Source organism: Rhea americana, unplaced genomic scaffold, assembly GCF_003343005.1.
Source record: "Rhea americana isolate MKP2758 unplaced genomic scaffold, rheAme1 scaffold_593, whole genome shotgun sequence".
Taxonomy (NCBI): domain Eukaryota; kingdom Metazoa; phylum Chordata; class Aves; order Rheiformes; family Rheidae; genus Rhea; species Rhea americana.
Window position 1 is genome coordinate 49,228 of NW_028186749.1, and position 12,210 is coordinate 61,437.

Below are 12,210 nucleotides of genomic sequence, written 5' to 3' on the forward strand. Positions count from 1 at the left end.
GAGGAATCGCCCGCTTTTTATTATCCTGCAGACCCAAAGCAGGGTCTTGGCACGACCTTGGCCTCGCTCCCCKTTGCCCCGTCGGCGTTGAGGCGGGTGTTATCGTTCCTGCGCTGTCGGGTCGCTGCCCGACTGCAGGGGGGTGTTATTTTATTTTTAACAAGCTGGCGAGACGGGCTGCGTAACGTCGCCCCTTCTCCCCGGCCCTTTCTCCTCTTGCCGGGCCCCGGGGGCTCGGCCCCGGTGCGCCGGCACCTCGCTGGCAGGTGCTCGGCGTCCCCCCCTCCCCATCCCCGTCCCCGTGCGCCGGTGGCTTTGCGGGGCTGGCGGCCGCCCTCGGGCGCGGAGGGTCTCTCCGGCAGACCGGTGTTTGCCCGCGGGGAGCGGGAGGTGAGAAATAAACCCCCATGGGAAGGAGCCGGTAAGGTCCCCGGTGCTCCTGCGGCGCAGATAAGGCATCAGCCGTCCCCGCTTCAGTCAGCGGCTGTGATTTATTTATTTATTTATTTATTTATTTTGGCGAGGATCTGGGTCCTCTCCAAACCGGCAGCGGAGCCTGTGCCTTCTGGGTTATTTATGAAGCCTAGCGCAAGGCGCCGGGCGCTCGGCACGCTGCAGCGCTGCTGCCTGCAAAGGCTGCCGCTTGCAGCAGCGCCCTCCGGACCGAGCTGCAATCCATGGACGAGGCTGGGGCTGTTAAAACCGTCACGATCTTTCGCTGCCGGCTCCAGCAATGCAGGGCTGAGCCACTCCCTTTTAAGGCAAATATGGATCTCGGTTAGACGTCTGAAAACCCTGATCAGCCGGAGGGTGCAAATTGTATTTGGCACTCCTCGTTAGTGTGGTATGTAGGTTCTCCAGGTAATTGGATATCTCTGCTGGGTGTTGGTCCCCTTGGGCGAGCGATAGCGTGGATACACTGCAGCGGATGCCACGGTGTTGCAGGTGAGCAACACTACCTGCATTTACAGGTTAAAATCCCAGCATAATCAGCCTGGACTGTCAACCATTTTTAATTGAAGGATTGTCTGACATGTTTGAAGAAACAATCTGTGCACTTGCATGGTTGCGGGAAGAGAGGGAGGCAGTATGTAAAATTAACATTCAAGTAGACAAWAATTTCTTTTAAAAAACACTAATTTTATTGTTAAAATAGCAATTGTTCTAACTAGCAGCCAGGCCAGGAGCAGGCACTGAGGTAAACCTGCAAACCAGGCGTGCGTAGTGTAGCGATGGCTGCAGCCGTCCTGCAGACAGGAGGATCTGGGATCGTATGGCTCCGCCACACATCTTGGAGAACGATGTCTTCACTAGCAGGGCCATTGCCTGTGAAATTTTGCAGATTTCAAGCCTTGAGTCCTTGCTGTCGCAGAGGTTGTGTCCTGTGTGCAGCYCTTCTGCGGAGTTATCCCTAAGCAAATTGCTCCAGAGCCAGAGCTATTCCTCCAAAACGGTTGTGTGAGCAGTGCAGGACAAGCTGAGGGTATCCGGGAACCAGCACCGTGCCGATCTCCTCGTGATGCCAARCAGCAGTGTGTTGGCTCGCGTGTCGGGACACCTGAGCAGTGGCATAAAGCACTGGGATGTTTCTAGGGAGAGCCAGAGACGATCCCCTCGCAGGAACCCTCTCGATGCAGAGAGCTGGGGTGGGATGCGGCTGGCGAGTCCCTGCTGGGTTTTGAGGGGGGGGTCATTTGCTGCTCGCCAGTGGCTCTCCTGGGAAGCCGTAGGCCTGGCTTCCACATCCAGCRGGGTTTCTGCCCTGTCTTCTCCCAGCTGGCAGTCTGTGCTGCTCAAGGGTAAGAACGAGGGCTSCCTGATTTGGGTATTTCACTGTCAGGTGCGGCTGATGTTGGAACTAGCCCGTGGAAAGGTGTTTGCTTGTTAATTCCTTCTGACAGGATAAATGCAAACTGCCTGCGGTTGTGGACAGCTCTCCCTGCATATCTGAATCTCCTGGTAGCTTGAACCTCGAAAAGGAGTGGTTGCTTGTGCAGTAGCTCACCTAGGCTCAAACCTGGGTACCTTGCGTTAACCGTAAGCACACTAATCATTCCCCTGGGATTTCTCAGAGCTTCCCAGAGGCAGGTTGGTATTGACAACCTTGGCCAAGGAAGTGTGTGGYGTGGACAGTAGTGCTGTGACCGTCAGAAAGGAGACCCTGAATCGCAGGCCTTGCTGCTTCGCAGAGAAGCCAGGTGTCGTACCCTTGTTTAAGCTACAAGGTGACACTGCCTTGGGACTGGACTTTATGTTTTATAGGAGGGAGAAAAAAACCCAGAGCAGCTTAACTAAACCAAGCCGTACAGCCTTAGGCAGCAATGGATCCTGTATTCGGTGGTGGGAAACGCCGCCAAAATCAGAAAGGAAAAATATTCCTCTGCTGTTAAATAACTTTCCCCTGTCACATAACAGGCGCCGGTTGGGAGCGTTTTACCCAGGGTAGCCTCTGTTTTGACCTGTCTTTCTTGGGATGAGCTTTTGGTGTGAGAGAGGAAAGGGGTGAAGCACTGAAATTCCTGGGAATGATGGCAACTAGACTGTCTCCAAATGGCTGGGGTGGCAGGGAGGGCAAGGAGAATATTTCTGCCCTCCTCTGTGTGTCTCAGTTCCTCATAGACTAATAGAAATCAGATCACAGGCGGCAGTGGTGAAGCAATCTGTTAAATCTCGGTGGGAAGTTGCCTTCTTCCATTCTAGGATAGCGAGCGGGGTTAGCTGCCCAGGCAGGGCAAGTGGCTGGTGAAATACAGCTTGGTGGGATGAGGGGGGAGGCTCATTTGTCCCCAGCACGAGAGCCAGGTTTCCTGAGTCCCAGCCAGCTGCCGTGTCCCCAGACTTCGTGTTCAGACACCAGTGAGTGGCCTCTCCGGGCTGAGTGTGACGACCTGAGCGCCGTTTCTCTCTAATCCGGTTTGGGCAGCCTGGCCTAAGRTGAGCAGTGGTGCTTTTGTCTTGCTTTCTGCACTTTAGGGGTGACAATATGGACCTCTGCCCTTTCCACCTGGGAATGTGGAAGTTGGAAAGGAGTATTACGGTCCTTGGCTGGAAGGGTGAAGAAAAGAGCCTCCCTTAACCACGTTTCTTCTGCCTCCTGGAGTTTCCTTGCCTTTTGTGGATGCAGGAGGGACTGGGAAGCCTATTCCATGCCTTCCTGGTAGACGATGCGCRTTGCGTGGACGTACTTGTTCTTTGGATATAACCATGGGCCAAAGGCCAGCCGTCTGTTTTGACCCTGGTGGTTTCTGTGCCAGTGGTCCAAACAGACCAGTCTGTTCCTTGCTGCGGCCAACTGGAGCACCCCTTGCATGGCAGAGGGATGCGCGCCAGTAGAATAAGCCTTCTGTCTGGGCACATTGTGCCCGAAAAAATCCAGTCACTTGTGTGGCTAATTGAGGGACAGAGGCAGATTGTTACTGCTGTGCCAGGGAAAGAGGCTCGGGCAGATCGGGTTGCAGTGAGTAGCTTCCCTGTTTTCCTGGCATCGGCTTGGCCTCGCTTGCTGGAATCCCTCCTCCGGCGGCTCTGTGTCGTCTGCGTGGCCGGCCCGTCGCTGCTGGGCCGCGGCCGTGGGGATGTGACTTTGTCTCCTACGCATGAGTCTCTCCCATTCATGCCGCCGAGCGCGCGGCGGGGAACCGCTCCCCTCTGGAGTGGCTTTCTGCAGAGAACAAGGTTTTCTTTTTTTTTCCCGTCCTCGCTGGAGAAGAAGCTGGTTCCCAGCACTGCAGATGCAGTTCAGGAAAGSTTGACGCGCCCTCTGGCAGCTCCTCGGCTCCGTGCTGAAGTGGCTGGGCTCTGTGATCTTGAATGTGCTGGAGAGTCCCTTAACAGGCAACTTTTGCTGGGGACTGACCTTGACATTTTATGAACTTGTTATCGTGGGCTCTGGTCGTGCCAGCACGTGCACTGATGCTGGCAGAAGGTATTTCTGTGTATTTGCGCGGTGGCCATAAGTACGGGGCAAGTCTGGGGGCTTTGGGAAGCAAATAGGTGTTCGCACATGGTGATGGCTGGTAACTGGAGGTGATGGTAGCCTATGTCAGCAAAAGATGATGGCCAGCTCATGCCCTACTCTTTGGCCAGTGGCTCAGCTTGCCAAGCGCTCTCCCCATTTGCAGGATAAACAGGGCGTTCCCATCTCCGGGTGGAAAAACAGAGCATTTCCATGCTGAAGACCAGTGGCCGCTTGTGCCAGCCCTAAAATCCCTCTTAACAAATAAGCTGTTGGTGTCCTCCTGGTCCAGGGCTCTCGCTTCACTGTGATGAGCATGTGCAAGGCAAGGGCTRGGATGGAGCACGGACTAGAAAAACAACCCGCCATGCTTTTCCTCTTTGCAACTTCTAATTAAGTGGAGAATCCGACCACAAGGCCAAAAATAAATGCCTTGGAAATGCAGGACTGCTCGAGCAGTTAAGCACTGCTGGTGCGCCGTGCCTGTTGCCTGCTTTTTATTGGGTGCCAGGTTGAGGACTGGGCAGCTCTGTAACGCAGAGAGGTCCTGAATGGAGCAGAGGACCGACAGGAGCAGCTCCAGTCCAGGGAAGCCTTGCTCGGCGCACTGCATGCGAGGGTGAGACTGGCTCTCCCTTCGTGGAGGAGCAGCTCCCCAGCACCTCCAAGTGTGTGGCGTCATTATGGGGGCTTACAGCTCCTTGCTGCTCTTTAAATAGCCAGAATCTGCTCTGCTTTTCAAGGTCAGAAGCCTGACGTGCCCTTGTCTCGTCCAGCCGAGCAGCACGGCTCTTCTGCAACAAGAGTGGCGCTTCTGCAGCAAGAGGGGCTTGCAAATGGGATAATTTGAGGACTTTCTCCCCGGGCAGCCCCTGCCCATCCGTTTGCTCCCTGGGGCCACTTGCTGCTGCGGTGCCKCCGTCCACGTTGCCGTGTGGTTCGGTTCCCCAGACCGCGGTTTTCTCGCCCGTCCGTTGTGAGCGCAGCGTCCAGCCGTGCTTCGGGGCATGCGGAGCCCAGCAAACTCTTATATCAGTTCAGGCATCACTCTGACCTCTTGCATTGCCACAGTTTTCAGTCGCATAAAGACCCCACAGGGAGACTGGAGCAAAGCATTTTGAGAGCAGTTGTTCACACTTGTTCATGAGCTGCATTGACAGAAGGAGACGTGATCTTTCATGCTTCAGGGTGTGCGGCTTTTATTTAGAAGGAAGGTCAGGAAGAAAACGTCCCTTCAGGGTACGTTATTCCGTATCTTACTACTTCAGACCTCACACCCCAAAAGTGCTGTCAGTGTCTGTCATCGAAGGCTGGACAAACCAGATCTGCTAGTCTGAGCTAGCATGTGTTTTCCAGGAGAGAGTGGGACTATTAATAATTACACTGCCCTGTGTGGAAAAGAGAGCTTGAAAATGACTTGGAGCTCATGGTGCTTTTGTAGTTGCTTATAGTCCTCTTCTGGGTAACCCTGCATGCCCCAGCAGTGTTCCTGGAAAAGCTGGGCCATGCATGGTATGTAAACTGGATCTTCTTTAGTGGGGAATTCGGATCCTGGCTCTGATTTTCCTCTCCGACTCCCTGCACATTCCCATGCCATGGTTTTCTTGCAGGCAGGGAGGGGAAAGATGACACACTTTCTAAAACAAAATTTTGTTGGAGGAAAGGGCTTCCAGCGTGCAGGATTGCTGCTGATCTTGCTTAACTTCACTGGTAGCCATAATGATACTTAACGTTTATACAGCACAGTTCATGTGCAGAGTGCTCCGCAAGCATTATCTAATTAAGACATAAATACTTGTTTATGCCTTCATTGCCTCCTGGCTTGGCTCTGGCAGCCCCTCACGCGCTCCGCGCTCTCGGCGCGCGGCCGTCGGGCGCTGCAGAGCGTGGCTCTTGAGCAACAGGAGCTTTCTGCCACCGACTCGATAGCTCCCAGATCGGCTTCCCGGCCCTGCCTCGCGCTTCCCGCTTGGCCCCGCTGCCAGGAGCAGCGCTGGGGTTGCTTAGGGTGTCCCTGCCCCGGCTGCCCCGCTGGCAGAACGCTGCCTCCCAAAAGATGTGAACGCTGCTCTTACGGGGCCCTGCCTAAGCCTCTCTGTCAAGTCATTGCAGGGAAGCRTCCAGTTAAAGGACTATTTCTCAAATTTTGTGTAACCGCCTGGCTACCGAAAGCACAGCTGTCCCTGGAGTTCAGCCTGTGTTCCTCCCCGTAGGGAATTGGCATTACAAAAATTTGCAGCACACAGACAATTAGAAATGTGGGGAATGGAGTCTGTTATGCCATTAAATAACCAGGGCTGCTGTGTTCATTGYGTTAATTTTTTTCCATTTAATTAAAAATCTTAATTTAAACAAAGCTCTACTAGAATCCCCAGTCTGCTGCGACAAAGTTGCTTTAGGAACCCAGGGGTTTAAATTCAGTTTGCTGGGGAGTTATGCATWGGACTTTGCATCTGATCTGCAAGATGAAATCTGTTACCAGCTGCCTCCCGAGGGCTGAGGCTTTGCTTTTCTCCCTTGGAAAAGAAAAAGAACAAGATTGCTGCAGAAACCCAACATGAATTCGGGATGACTCCAGCTCCTGGATTTGTGGGCTGATGGGCAGCAGCTGCAGGGCGGCTTGGCAGTTGAACGTAGTCTACGTGCCGCAAGGACACTTCGGATCCTCGCGGGCCGTGTGAGCCCTGTTTTGCCTACATGCAGCCGCAGCCGTGCYGGCCTAGCTGAACCCGCCTGGTGTTAGCAGGCAGCTTGACTACGCTGCCGCGTTGGAGCTCTGCGCCCGGGATTCCTCCAGCCCCGTTCCCGGCTCTGCGACGGCAGCGTCGCTCGGCGGCTGCGGACGGTGCCGGGGTCCCGCGTCTCCTCTCCGGCCAGACGCCGGCCGGGGTCGTTGCGGCGGCGTGGAGGCACSGAGGCCCTGTGCAGCGCGATGTGTGAGTTAGTCCGGCGGGACTCGCGCGGTTTGCCTTGGCGCAGGTGAGGGTTTAGTGGTGTGTTGCCGACTGAGCTGTGCTCCAGGTTTAGGCCGATCCAAGGCAGGGATTGGGATCTTGGTCTAATAGTAGCCAAAAGTTGTTCTAAGGCTACTTTCATCCTTAACTTTAAGCATGCACTTAAATATGTTCCTGGTTGGAAGTCAAAAAAATTGTTGTGTGTTCTAGGAAGGGAAAAGATGAGAAGAAAAATACTTCCCCTCTGTAGCAGGGGTTTTTACTTGCAAGTTTTATCCGTAGTAGGCCAAAAATGGTGAGAAATKACTTSTTTTTTTCCTTTCTTTARTTTGCTAGCAAAACCCTAACATGGTTTAAAACTGCCTGTACATACAAACGTAGAATCAGACACATAATTACAAGCTTCCCTGATGCATCATCATTTTGCAATTGAATAGGTCGGCTGCAGAAACAGGAGCAGCTGATAGTTTTGTACCGAACCTGTCATTTCCGCGTAGCTCTCCGCGGCATCCCAAGCAGCGAGGCAGGCGAGCGTTCCCAGAGCCGCCGCGTCCCCCGTGCCGGTCCGGGACTGGCACCCAGGCGGAGGCGGGGTTGGTTTCGCGAGGAGCTCAACCTGTGGCAAGTCCACGGGCCGTCAGCGTTGAAGGACAGGGGTCCGCCGCGCGGGACTCTGTGCCGAGATCTCAGYAGCAGGCTGGAAGGGATGGACATGATAGTGGGACGTTATCCCAGGACTGATGGGTCCTGGGATAGGACTAATTCCCTGRGGTGACACTAAAAATGATATTTTGGTCTAGAACGGTGAGGGTGCAGCCTGCTGCATGCATGCAAGCTGTCTGCTCTGAGCGTGTCCAGCCCCGCTGTCCCTGAGACCGTGGCTTCCCGCCTGCCTGAAGCTGGCGTATTTTGGCTGGAATGGGGAGATGCACATCTTTAGCACATGCGTTGCAGCCCTCCCCGGCTTTCCGCTCCAAAGGTTGGGAGCCGTGGAGCTATTCCAGAGAGAAGCGAGTCAGCGCTGGATGCAGCCAGGCAAACACATTTTTCCCTCTGCCTTGTACTGGGGAGGGGGAAGGGAAGGAAGTTGAATCATTTTTAGCTGAAATTCCTTCCTTCCTTCCTGTCCCCAGAATATCAGGAGACAGCCAGTGTGTGAAGCCCTTTCTGAAGGGCTGCAGTTTGGGAGAGGTACAGGCAGCTGCAAGCAGGGTTTTATAATGGGAAGCATCAAATAAGAAGCATCCTCATAGATGGGTGCTGCAGTAGTGCGGACCATAGCGTCCCGCGGCAGACGTTAATGTGCYGCTCCTCCTGCAGATGTTAATGTCCCACGGCAGACTGTGCTTTGGGCTGTGGATGGGGTGTGAGCAGCGGGCTCCCGTGGAAGCAGTGACTCAGTTGCAAGAGGCATCCCACCAAGGCACTGATTTCCCTTTTCAAGTCTTTTTTTTCCCGTGTGTGTGTGTGCGTGCGTATATATATGTGTATGTTTTTTTTGGTAACTTCCTGCAGACAAGCCCGTGCTGGCTCGACTTGCCTTCCCACTCATCTTAAAAAGGAGCACGTTTGCAGGCTGCCCATTTGTGCCTACAGGCCAGGCTTGGGCTGTTTGTAAAACATTTTGTCTTCCCAGGAGATAGGRTTGTAGGGAGCCACCATTTGGAGACTTGGAAGGGGAAAAGAAAATCCCAATGTCTTGCACTGAGCATTTGCAAAGCTCTGGCTGAAGACTGACCCACTTTGAGGATTTGATCCTGTTTCTCTCTTAATCTTTTAATTGTGGCTTTTGTTCTGCTTAGTCTCCCGAGGTTGCAGCGGTTTCTTTGCCATAGGTGCTTGCTGCTTAGTGTCTGTGTGCTTTTTCCTGTATTTTTCTTTTCCCCCCTCTAAAGCTGAGCTGTCTAGGTGGTAGAGGGAATGCCCAGTCCTGAACCCCACAGAAAACGAAACTTGCGCTCTGAAAAGGAGCCCAGCGAGGCGGTGCCGGATACGCTCACCTGGGCCTGGCTGCGTRCTGGGGTGGCCGGTGTCTCTAGGGCCAGCAAGCAGCGTGCCAGTGCTGCCAGTGCCAGTGCTGCTCTCCACCTCGTTTTATTTTGCTCACATTGCCTGCAAGCTCTGTGTGAGTAGGTGCTTGGCACGAGGACTGACGAATTTAATAGAGTACAGGCTGCTGGGGAGGGCTGGAGGACTCTTGAGATTGTTTGCCCCGGTGCTCCGGCCAGGGCRGTCTGCAAAAGCCACCTGGAAGCCGGGGTTAATCCGGAGGGGAGGCTCGCCGGCGGGCGGCCGGGCGCGACGCGGGAGGACGGCGCAGCCGGCGCTGAAGCGCGCGGGGCTCGATTCGGTGCAGAGGCTGGAGCGGGCTCGGGCTGGGCTCCGTCCCTCTCCCGTCACCGTCACCTGCTGTGCCGGGCCGGGGAGGTCTCGGCCKGGGCGAGCTGGTGCTGAGACGGTCTCCCGACACGAGCGGTTAGCGAGCGCAGCACGGTGTGCTGAGCGCGCGGGTGCGGGGGCACCGCGTTCGCGGCGGTCTGCGGTGTTCCCAGGAGGAATACGTGTGTGCAGTTCGTGGGAGCTGAGTGCTCTCAGCACTCTCAGTGTATCTCTTTCTGTTTTAAAGGACAGGGATTTTTTTTTTCCAAAATATTTCTGAGAAAGTAATAGCCATGATTTAACTAAAAATAACTCAGATCAGGGAAAATAACCTCAAACCAGAAACCTTAATTACCATGAGTACAGCAGAGCACAGGACACCCATTCGGATGAGTAACCAAATGATGATGTGGATGCCTTCAAGTCATTTTTACAGATGCCAGTTCAGGGTAGGAAAATGGTTCCCCTGCTGGAAATTGGCACTGATCCTGTTGCACTGGGACCTGATGAGTCAAGGGCATTTGCATGATTCAGCCTTCAATTTCCAAGGAATTTCAAGCCCCGGAGCCTGAAGGACTCCAGAGTTACTTTTTAGGAAAACCCGGGGGTTGGTCCTTCAGGCCTGGGCTGCGGACACGACTGCAGGCGCTGCGTGGGGAGGCCGTGTCCTCCCTTTCCGAGGGCCTCTCTTCCCCCGAGCGAAGGCCTTGCCCGTGCCCGCRTCCACAGAGCCGGGGTTCGTGAACGTGCCTCGTGCAGGAGAAAGAACTGCTGGAAGGGCATTGCCCTGCAAGTACMTCTGCTTGGGCCAAAATCATTACAGAAACGTGAATCGTTACCAGAAAAAGAATCCTGGCTGTTGCTGACGTAGCTGCTCTGGCAGGAAACACACGTTTGAATCGGGTCTCTGTCGAGCTGGCACAAATGGCAGCGCAGCATTTGGTTTAAAATGGCATGTTTTGGTTCTCTGTAAGTCAATTAGGAAGAAGCTTATGCAAAGCCGAATTAAAGTACTCTTTTAGACTGAAATGAGCTAATGCTGGTCGATCTCCTTCATGTTAGATAGAAAGGGATTCGTGCTGTAAAGGTGACACTGGCATGGCCCTGAGTTATCCCGGTGTTGGACTGGCTGTTCTTGGCTGGGCTCCGGGCTCAGCTCTGCGTAGCGCTGGCACCTTTTTGCACCAGGTAACTTGCACTAATGATGAGGCTTAAAAGCTGTTTTATCTCTCACCTTGTTCATCAGCGTGTCTCATCTTAAGACCTTGCATCCGGGGTGATGTCAAAAGAGGAACCAATCCTTCCATGGCCTGGATAAAGTAGCATCTGACCTGCTTGGAGTATCCTGAGCCGGGCCGTTGAATAATCTGGCTGTGCTTAGAGTTCGTGCGGCAGCGGCTTTGCGACTGCGTCGTGCCTCTGACTATAGCAGCAGCTCGTCCACGCTCACAGGTCCTCCCAGCTGGGGACTCTGTGGCCGGAAAGCGCCCGTTGAGGGCACGCAGGAACGGGACCACACGAGATGCTCGTTGCTGAGACGTTCATAGCTGGGAGTGGGGCGCCCAGCAAGATGAGCAGTGCTCTCGCTGGAGCGCGTGYCTGGAGGAGGCAGTGGATGGGGTCGTCTTCGGGTGGAAAGGTAACGACACAGGAGCTCGTGCGCGTCTCCGAGAGGAGTTCTGTTCCTCTTCCCCCTTCGATAAGGAGAGGTGCGAGTTAAGCCGAGGCTTTAGGGAGAGGCATTTATTTGGCAGAAGCCCATGCGATGTCTTTCAGAAAATCCCGCACACATCTGCGTTAGCCCGGGAAACGCATCCCAAGCCGCCTCTCTGGACTTGCTGTGGGATTTGAAGGCGCATCCCCGGAGCCATCTGAAAATCGCACCTCAATGCATCAGTTTCTACTTCTGACCTATAGTGCAGCCCCCAGGGGAAACCTCCATTTCCCCTAGGGAAAGTGGGAGCTCTGCTCCCGGCACGTGGCTTGCTCCAGGAAAGGGCCGCGGGAGAGGCTTTGTGGCTCTGCTCCCGTCCGCGTGCTGGCGTGTGATGGAGGTGAGGTGCTGCAAAAAGCTGGCCTTGAATCACCACGAGGCCTCCTGGCTGCAGAGACCTGGGCTCGAAGCTGGGGGTGAAGAAACAAGTGGAAAAGTCCATGTCAGACTTTGCTTTTTAAAACCAACTCCACAGAAGCATGATTTCACTTGACTTCAGCCCAGGCTGTGCCTCTTCCTCACTTCTGTCGTTCCTGCTTTTCTTGCCCGTTGCTGCCCACCAGCACCTGGAGAGGTGGGTTGGGGACACCTTGGCCTCTCTTCTGCAGACCCCGTCCTTGCTCATTCCCACTTGTGTAGCGAATGTGCCCGGGCTCTTCCCTGACAAGGCCCTGATTTAATTCCTTCTCAGTGGACAAGGCAGGAGGTCCTGTGGAAAGTGCAGCTGAGTAAATCAGAGGCTGTGGCATAACGATGATGCACTTAGGGTCTGAATTAAGGTTATCCAGGCAACCCTAAATGAGGTTTTTCCTAGTACCGAGGGGTTCAGCTCTAGTATTAACGTTCCTCAAGGGTGGACTTGCTAACGCAGTGCTAGGAGCTGCACGCACTGCGGCTACACAACGGGAGCATCTTCGCCCGTCTCCTCTCTGCGGGTTTTGTGTCGTGGCCCTGAGACGCAAGGCTTCCTGCTGGTCTTCTCCAGCAGAGATCGCCGCGTGGCACTGACTTATTCCCACGCGCGGCTCAGAATTAAATCTGCTTTTAACCTGCTGGGCTCCTTGGTGCGGTTGAGCCTGCTGCCGTTTTACGTCTGTGTTCTTGGTGCTGAAGCAGCCCTCCTGGGAAGCATGCTCTGCTGTCGGCACTTCTCTGTGGGTGCTGCCCTTCCTCCTCGCCTGTCCAGCACTGCAGCCAGCAACGCGATG